The 8101-nt window shown below is 41.5% G+C and overlaps 1 long non-coding RNA gene across 2 annotated transcripts in view; it reads right to left on the bottom strand.

Moving 5' to 3' along the window:
* Positions 1–305: 305 nt before the first annotated feature.
* The window catches only part of LOC142015245 (uncharacterized), a 32653-nt gene continuing 24857 nt past the window's right edge, over positions 306–8101 (bottom strand). For both annotated transcript variants that reach the window (XR_012646108.1, XR_012646109.1), the window contains one exon: positions 306–2808. This is a non-coding gene — a long non-coding RNA (uncharacterized LOC142015245). The remainder of the gene's footprint in view (positions 2809–8101) is intronic.

Below are 8101 nucleotides of genomic sequence, written 5' to 3'. Positions count from 1 at the left end.
TACAGCACTTCCATGGGACGAGGTGGGCGGGCACAGAGCAGGGCTAGGGAGAGGGCTGAGCATTGACAGGGAAGGGGCAGGGTATGAGCACTTGACCAGTGCATCCCTTAGAATCTCAGCACCAGGCACCTCTGCTCTCTATCTCGCTTCTCAAAATCGCATATTAAAGCCCTCCCACCAAAGTATTAAACTAGAACAAACATTTAAGATCCCTGCGTTGCAGCACTACCCTAGATTTGATGTTGCCCACAATGACTCCTGTGCATTTCAACCACTGGCCCTAAAATATCGAAAGGAGTCCTCTACACTGCTTTCAAATTCCCAAATTACTGCAAGAAATTGCTTGTAATCCTCCCCCACCTTAAATCTATGTCCTAGGAGTAAGTGATGAAATTATTGAGACAAGTGTTTTATTCATCCCCAGGAAAAAGACAGAGAATTTACTTCTGCAAATAGTTCTACTGAAGTCAACGGGATTAAGTAGCCACTCACCCATGTGAGTAAGAAGGTCACAATCTGATTAAATGAGAAAAAGAATCCCCACTTTAACTGCAACGATCGACTTGTAATTTTAACTAGCAAGTCACCAATATCTGCCTCCACAATGTACTTAAGTGGAAAAAACTTTTGAAGGACAGGTGACCCACTCTTCTTTTTCTGACCTTTACAGCTTTCAATACTAACAGAGAGGAAGCCGTGCTAGTCTATACACTATCAAAACAAAATGCAGTCAAGTAGCACTTTAAAGACTAGCAAAATAGTTTATTAGGTGAGCTTTCGTGGCACAGACCCACTTCTTCAGACCATAGCCAGACCAGAACAGACTCAATATTTAAGACACAGAGAACCAAAAACAGTAAGCAAGGAGGAGAAATCAGAAAAAGATAATCAAGGTGAGCAAATCAGAGAGTGGAGGGGTGGGGGGGGAAGATCAAGAATTAGATTGAGCCAAGTATGCAGACGAGCCCCTATGGTGACTCAGAAAGTTCCCATCATGATTTAAACCATGTGTTAATGTGCCGAATTTGAATATAAAAGTCAGCTCGTCCACTTCTCTCTCTAAAACGGTGCGATAATGTCTGTTCAGTAACACACATACCTTGAGGTCATTGACAGAATGCCCCATTCCATTAAAATGTTGACTAACTGGTTTGTGGATCTGGAGTGTTTTGATGTCTGTTTTGTACCCGTTGACCCTTTGTCTAAGGGAGTTAGAAGTCTGTCCAATATACAAAGCATCTGGGCATTGTTGGTACATGATGGCATATATGATGTTAGTAGAGGAGCATGAGAAAGTGCCCATGATTCTGTGAGTAACCTGGTTAGGTCCAGTGATGGTATTTCCAGAGAAGATATGTGGACAAAGCTGGCAGCGGGCTTTGTTGCAGGGAAAGGTTCCAGGACTGGTGTTCCTGGGGTATAGGCTGTAACAGCGAAAGCTCACCTAATAAACTATTTTGCTAGTCTTTAAAGTGCTACTTGACTGCATTTTGTTTTGATAGCTTTCAATACTGTTGTTGATGTCTACAACTAATTCATGAACTAAGATTCTGAAACATGACCAATGCAAAAAATATTTACAAAACCCTGTCCAGCTCTATCAACATACTGTACTGACCTCATGTATATGTGTAGTTATTCCAAAAGAACAATTTCAAAATAATTCTTTGGTGAATACACTTCTGTGCTCCTTACGTGGGACTTTGCCGCATTCTAGTTTAGTTTAATCAATTTAATATAAACTGGAACAATGCATTCATATTCCAGAATAAGGGTGTCTACACATGGAGCTGTTCGAGAATTGCTACCGCACTTTAAATTCACATCCTACTTTAATCCAAATTAATTTTCTACTATAACCAAGCATGCATGTAGTGTTTACTGCTGCAAAAGGCTAAACCATTAATTTTCAGTGGGTATTGAGTGGGATTTGGGACTATAAAGTTCTGCAACTAGTGGAAGAAAATCTACAATCTTAATCCCAGTGTTTACATTATTTTGTTATTTTTGCATCTGCTGTAAACCTAAATGCTCTGTCCCAAACACCTCTCTCTCACTCTGTGTGTGCTTCACAGTGGGAATCCTTTTCTCATTTAAACAGCCAATTAAAACCTACTCCAGCACTTAGCACATGACATCCAGTTGCAGCACTTAGCTGCTTTCCACAGTGTGAATTTAATTTGACAAAAGGGCAACTAATAAAGACTGTGGAAGACTGGTTAAAGTTAATTAAAGCTTTTCCTTACTCTTGGTTTAAAGGTACACTTCCCCCAGTGTGTGAGCTGACTGCGCTTTTTTTGAAAAAGCTACATTGCATCCTCCAATCAGAAAATTGTGCGTCACAGCCTGGCAGGCTACATTTGAAGTCTTATGGTCAATGTCACGTCAAGCTTTGATGCTTTACCCATGAGCAGCTCAAAAAAGCAGCTTTTTCACTCAGGTCACATAAGGAAGAGTACAATGGAACTGGTTTCATGCACCCAGACTTCCCTGCTCCTGGGAGAGTAGAATTCTGAAAAGGAGGACTTAGCTTCTGTCATGCTGAACTACATTCATCCTATTACTTTAAAGCAATCTGGAATTCCAGATGGAGTTTTTATAAGCAGAAGAGGAGTTTCTTCTAAGTTCACTGGTTTAATGAAGACCGTATGGTTGACTCTTGTATTTAATCGTACTGAAGAAAGTTGTTTTAAACTCTTCAAGGACCAGCACTGTGTGCGGTTGCAGTCATACTATCACCACAATCAAATATCCACCTCTTTACCATTGCATTGTCAAATACCTTGCTTCTTCTTCTATCAAGGCATTCTAAAAGAAAATGCAAACAACAACATGGGTTACCCTGTAGCAAATAAAGGTTACACTTGGAAATACCCCTCAGGGCTTCTACAGGAGCACCACAAAGTGATTTTTTTTTAAACCTACTTTTCTATTTGTACAATTTTTAGAGCTGAATCAAGGGTTAAAAAGTTGCTATTTTAGGGGCTCATGCATAAAATACATACAACCACAAATGAATGAATATTAGAAATGACATGCTTCAAGCTTTCTCCAGTTATATATAGACAAAAGCACATTGATGCCCCTTTAAACCACAGTCTCTTTTAATTTACGATTGAGATACCATAGCTATGAACTAGTCCTCCTGGCATGATGAGATGAATTCTCCCCACTGCTAGAAAGAGGCATCTAGATGATTTCTAGTGCATGGGATTGATCTAGTGCCCCGTGAAATCTATCAATGGGAAGCTCTCCAGTGACTTCACTGGAACTTGGATTAAGCCTGGTGTGTTCCAACAGGTATAAAACTAATCCCCAGGGTCCAACCCTGCCCCCTCCTCTGCATTTATGAAGGGCTGCTCCAGAGGGCACTGACCAAGTAATTGCACTGTGAAAAGGAGGGTGGGGAAGCCATCAAAGGACTGCACTGGACAGGGAACACCCTAATCATCACTGCTTCAATTGCTCAAATCCACAAGCAGGTTGGGATCAGGAAAAGCTTGGTGGATTACAGAGCTGCCAGCGCCCATTATTCCCTAGGAGGGCAGGGAAGCAGGCAGGCTGGTGAGAGTTCACGGCAGAACCAAACGTTGCAGTGGTGGCTAAAGAGTGCTCTACTGTCTAATGCAATGGGAAGATGTGATCTGCGCAGTCACTGTGCACAGCCTGGCCCAAGGATTCCGTGTGAAGCCCGGGAACTGACCCCACTTTTGGGGAGAAGAGTGTATGTAGGCAGCAATACAGAATTTAGAGGTCTGAGCTGAGCCACAGAGAGTATGATAATGTCTGCCTACCAGGGGTGTTGTAAGGCCAAGTTCATTAAGATTTGAAAAGTGACTGAAGATCCTGGAATGAAAAGTTGCCTGTGTGTGCCAGGCATTCAGATACTACAGCAATGAGAAGTAATAGCTGCTTACCTAGTTGGGGGCCTAATGTACCTGTAGTAATTTCTGCAGAAAGAAGAAACAAAGGCTAAATCCTGGGAACAGATTCACAGGCAGACATGCTTTGAAGTTTAAACGTCACTGACTGGCAGTTCCAATGGTTTGGATATCTGCCTGTGAAAGGACATGAAAATGAAGCCAGTGGGCAGAATTGGTAGAACGACATCTATGGGCCTAATGGCTGTCAGAGCCAGGGCCTTGCAGTTGCTAGTGATGAGGCACCCAGCTGGAGCGGTGTGTGACTAGCTATAGTCTGATGGGCTGAGGGGGTTTACTTCTGATCTGAGTGCTGAATTTTAAAAGTTTATGTTTTACACCTGGTTACATTTCAGGCATCGTCCAGCTGGGCTCTGATCCTTCTGATGGGCTCTTGCTCTCTGTTTCATTATTATATACTTTCAAGAAGCCAGAGTTCTTCACCTGAGGAGAGTGATGTACTGAGGACTGTGTTGTAATTGCAAGTTGTCACTTTCTGGGGGGAGATTCCTTGTCATGACTGAAGGTTAGGAGGCTCTATGGTGAAACCAGCAGTGTAGTAGCAGTCAGGCTGCAATCAGCCACCCTGTGGTGAAGAGGGTTACTGGTACCTGTTCTATGAAGTAGCCTGTGTCAGTACTGGACATGTCTTCACTACAAGTGGGTCAACGAGACAATAATTGATCCAGCAGGGGGTTCATTTCCTGTGTCTAGTACAGATGCAATAAAATTGACCGCTGATCACTCCCCCATCGACTCCAATACTCCACCAGAACAAGAAGAGTAAAAGGAGTTGAAGGACCAGACTTTTCTGTCGACTCAGTATGGTGTGGACCTCATGCTCAGAAGATCTATGGTATGTAAATTTATATCACACTACTAAAGTAACTCAAATTGTGTAGCTTAGATCGACCTAGCCCTGCTGAGTATACCTGCTCACTGTGTGTGGTCATTGCATGTTGCTGTTTTGGAGTCTAAGAACAAGTAGTGTTAAGTTGCTACCTTCCACCAAGAGTGTTTAATTTTTTTATTTAACTTTTGTGTGGATGCTGTGAATATAACTTGAAGAATTGGGTGCTGCTTTACCAATACTTCAAATCATAATAAAAAAAAGGTTTTATTTCCTTAAGTATTTCCCCTTCTCCCAAACTTTAAGTCATATGACATTAGAGTCTGCAAATCCAATATCCCCAACTCAACACAACATGGAGAGTCTAGTCTTAAGAACAATGGGTCCCCCATCAGGAAGCCTTTTACATGCAAGGAGTTTTACTCACAGAAATAAGCCTATTTGTTTCATGTTTGCAGAATTAGGCCCTTTAATTGATGGCATGTTACCATCTTGTTGCGTCTAAAAAGGAGGGTACTTGATTAAGATATTGTCATGCTTTTCAGGAGAGAGCCTAGGACAGCATTAAAGCAATGGAGAGATCTCAGTTTTCTTGTTGATGAGTTCAGGCTGCGGCACTAGCAGACACCAAAAGAGAGCGCTTGACACCAATAAATCTTATGGCACAAACTAAATTGATTCATGGCTCATATGAAACGTCCAAGTTCTTGACAGTCAGGAGAGCAAATTTTTAAAATATGGTTAGCTGCTATTGCTGGAAACTTTAACCCACTGGCTTCACACTCAGAAGGTTTAAGCTGCAAAATGGCAGGAGTTGATTTAGGTGTTCTTATGAACGAAATAAGTAATGGTAGGAAAACTTGACCCAATGGTTTTGAGACATGCCTGACATAAATAACCAATTGATCTGGATGGCTAACAAAGCCATTAGCAGGCGCAGAGCGCCTGCTGTGATTCAGGCACCACATAAAATACTCAAGGTGCCAGCAAAAGGGATGTGGCTGGCAGTTGACTAGCAGGATCATCTCCCAAAAGAAATGCTCAGGAGGGATAAAGAAAATCAGTCTCTTTCATTTCAGTCATCTCATATTGCAGCCAAGGTTGGGGATTATGCAGAACCGTTCTATCGTAGACAAAACCAAAATAAAAGAACTATTTTGCTCCTGGGCAGTATATCAGGGAGTGAAAGTATTTCAAATTAAATAGAAGACCCTGTCTTGATGCTTTCAGAAATAAGCCCTGTGTGCTGTAAATCACCAGAGCTATGCAGCTGATTGTGGTAGTCTGAAACCAGTGGGAGCTCGCTCTCTTTTTTTTTTGGTTTTGTTTTCTGAAGAAGGGCAGTTGTTATCGTGTGGGTAAATTGACATCTTTGATCACTGGCTGTCAGGCACAGGGTATGAAGGTTACACATCATTATCAGATTATGGATCACTTTAACCTCCCTCCCCTTTCTCAAGGGAAAAAAAAAGTGAAATGAAGGTAATCTGAGCCACTTCATTGTCACTGATGCATCTCTGAAGCACTCTCCAAAGTCTCACATATTTTCCTTGGGTCAAAACTGGTTATCCTACTTATTCTTTAAGGGAAACCATCCCATAGTTGGGACCCTGCTATCAGATGATGTTGTGGTATCCTTTCTAACTGTGTATCTCTCTCTGGAGGAGGGAACGCCAGTCGTTTAGGAAAAGGCAGGCACTAGTAATTAGTAATGGGGAATTCAATCATTGGAAACAGACAGTTGGGTTTGGTGGTGACTGGGAGAACTGGACAGTGACTTGCTGGCCTGGTGTGAAGGTTGTGCATATCCTGAGACATCTAGATAGATTTACGTGTAGTGCTGGGGTGGAGCTGGTGGTCGTGGTACATGTAGGTACCAATGACATAGACAAGGATAGGAGAGAAGTTCTGAAGGCCTGGGAAAGAGATTGAAATCCAGGACTTCTATGGTAGCATTCTCTGAAATGTTTTCAGTTCCATGCACAGGGCCAGGTAGGCAGGTAGAACTTCAGAGTTTCAATGCATGGATGAGATGATGATGTAGGGAGGAGGGTTTAGATTCCTTAGGAGCTGGGGAAACTTTTGGGGAAGGGGGAACCTATACAGGAAAGATAGGCTCCACCTAAACAGAACCAGACTGCTAGCACTTAACATTGGAAATGTCATAGAACAGTTTTTAAACTGAGGGCTGGAGGAAAGCCAAGGGGTGCAGAGGAGCACATGAAGCAGAGAGAGACATCTCTTAGGGAAGGGTCTATTAACAGGAATTGTCTATGTTTCAGTAAGGAGAGAGGACCAAAGATGATAAAATATGGGTAAGATCAGATGAGAAACAATCAAATGAAAAAAAGTAACACATCAGGAAATGGCAGACAGATAAATAGTGACTTTTTTTTGAAGTGCTTGTACACAGATGCTAGAAGTCTAAACAATAAGATGGGTGACCTAAAGTGCCTTGTATTAAAAGGAGAATATTGATATAATAGGCATCACAGAAACTTGGTGGAATGGAGGACAATCAATGGGACACAGTCATACCAGGGTGTAAAATATATCGGAAGGACAGAACAGATTGTGCTATTGGGGGAGTGGCATTATACCTGAAAGAAAATGTAGACTCAAATGAAGTAAAAATCTTAAATGAACCACAATGTTCCATATAACCTCCATTGATAGTAATTCCACCCTTTAATAATAAGAATACAGCAGTAGGGATATATTACTGACCACCTGACCAGCATAGCGATAGTGACTATGAAATGCTAAGGGAGATTAAAGAGGCCATCAACATATTTAAAAAAAAGAAAAAAACCCCAGTAATAATGGGGGATTTCAACTATCCCCTATTGACTGGATAAACATCACCTCAGGACAGGATGAAAAGATAAAATTGCTTAATACTTTAAATAACTGCTTCTTGGAGCAGTTGGTTTTGGAAGCTACAAGGGGAGAAGCAATTCTTCATTTAGTCCTAAGTGGAGCACAGGATCTTGTCCAAGAGGCAAATATAATCAGACTGCATAGAAACAGTGACCACAATGTTGTGGGGAAAACACCTCAGCAGCACAAAACTATAGAATTTAATTTCAAAAAGGGGAACGACACAAAAAGGAGGATGTTAGTTAAACAGAATTTAAAAGATACAGTGCCAAATGTAAAATCCCTGCAAGCTGCATGAAAATTTTCGAAGACATAATAGAGGTCCAACTTAAACGTACACCACACATTAAAAAACACAGTAAGAGTACCAAAGAAGTGGCACTATGGCTTAACAATCATATAGAAGAAGCAGTAAGAGATAAAAAGGCATAATTGAAAAAGTAGAAGTTAA

Source organism: Carettochelys insculpta, chromosome 6 (genome assembly GCF_033958435.1).
Source record: "Carettochelys insculpta isolate YL-2023 chromosome 6, ASM3395843v1, whole genome shotgun sequence".
In the NCBI taxonomy this organism is placed as follows: Eukaryota; Metazoa; Chordata; order Testudines; family Carettochelyidae; genus Carettochelys; species Carettochelys insculpta.
Note: the sequence above shows the minus strand (reverse complement) of the source record. Positions and strands in the feature narration are given on the sequence as shown.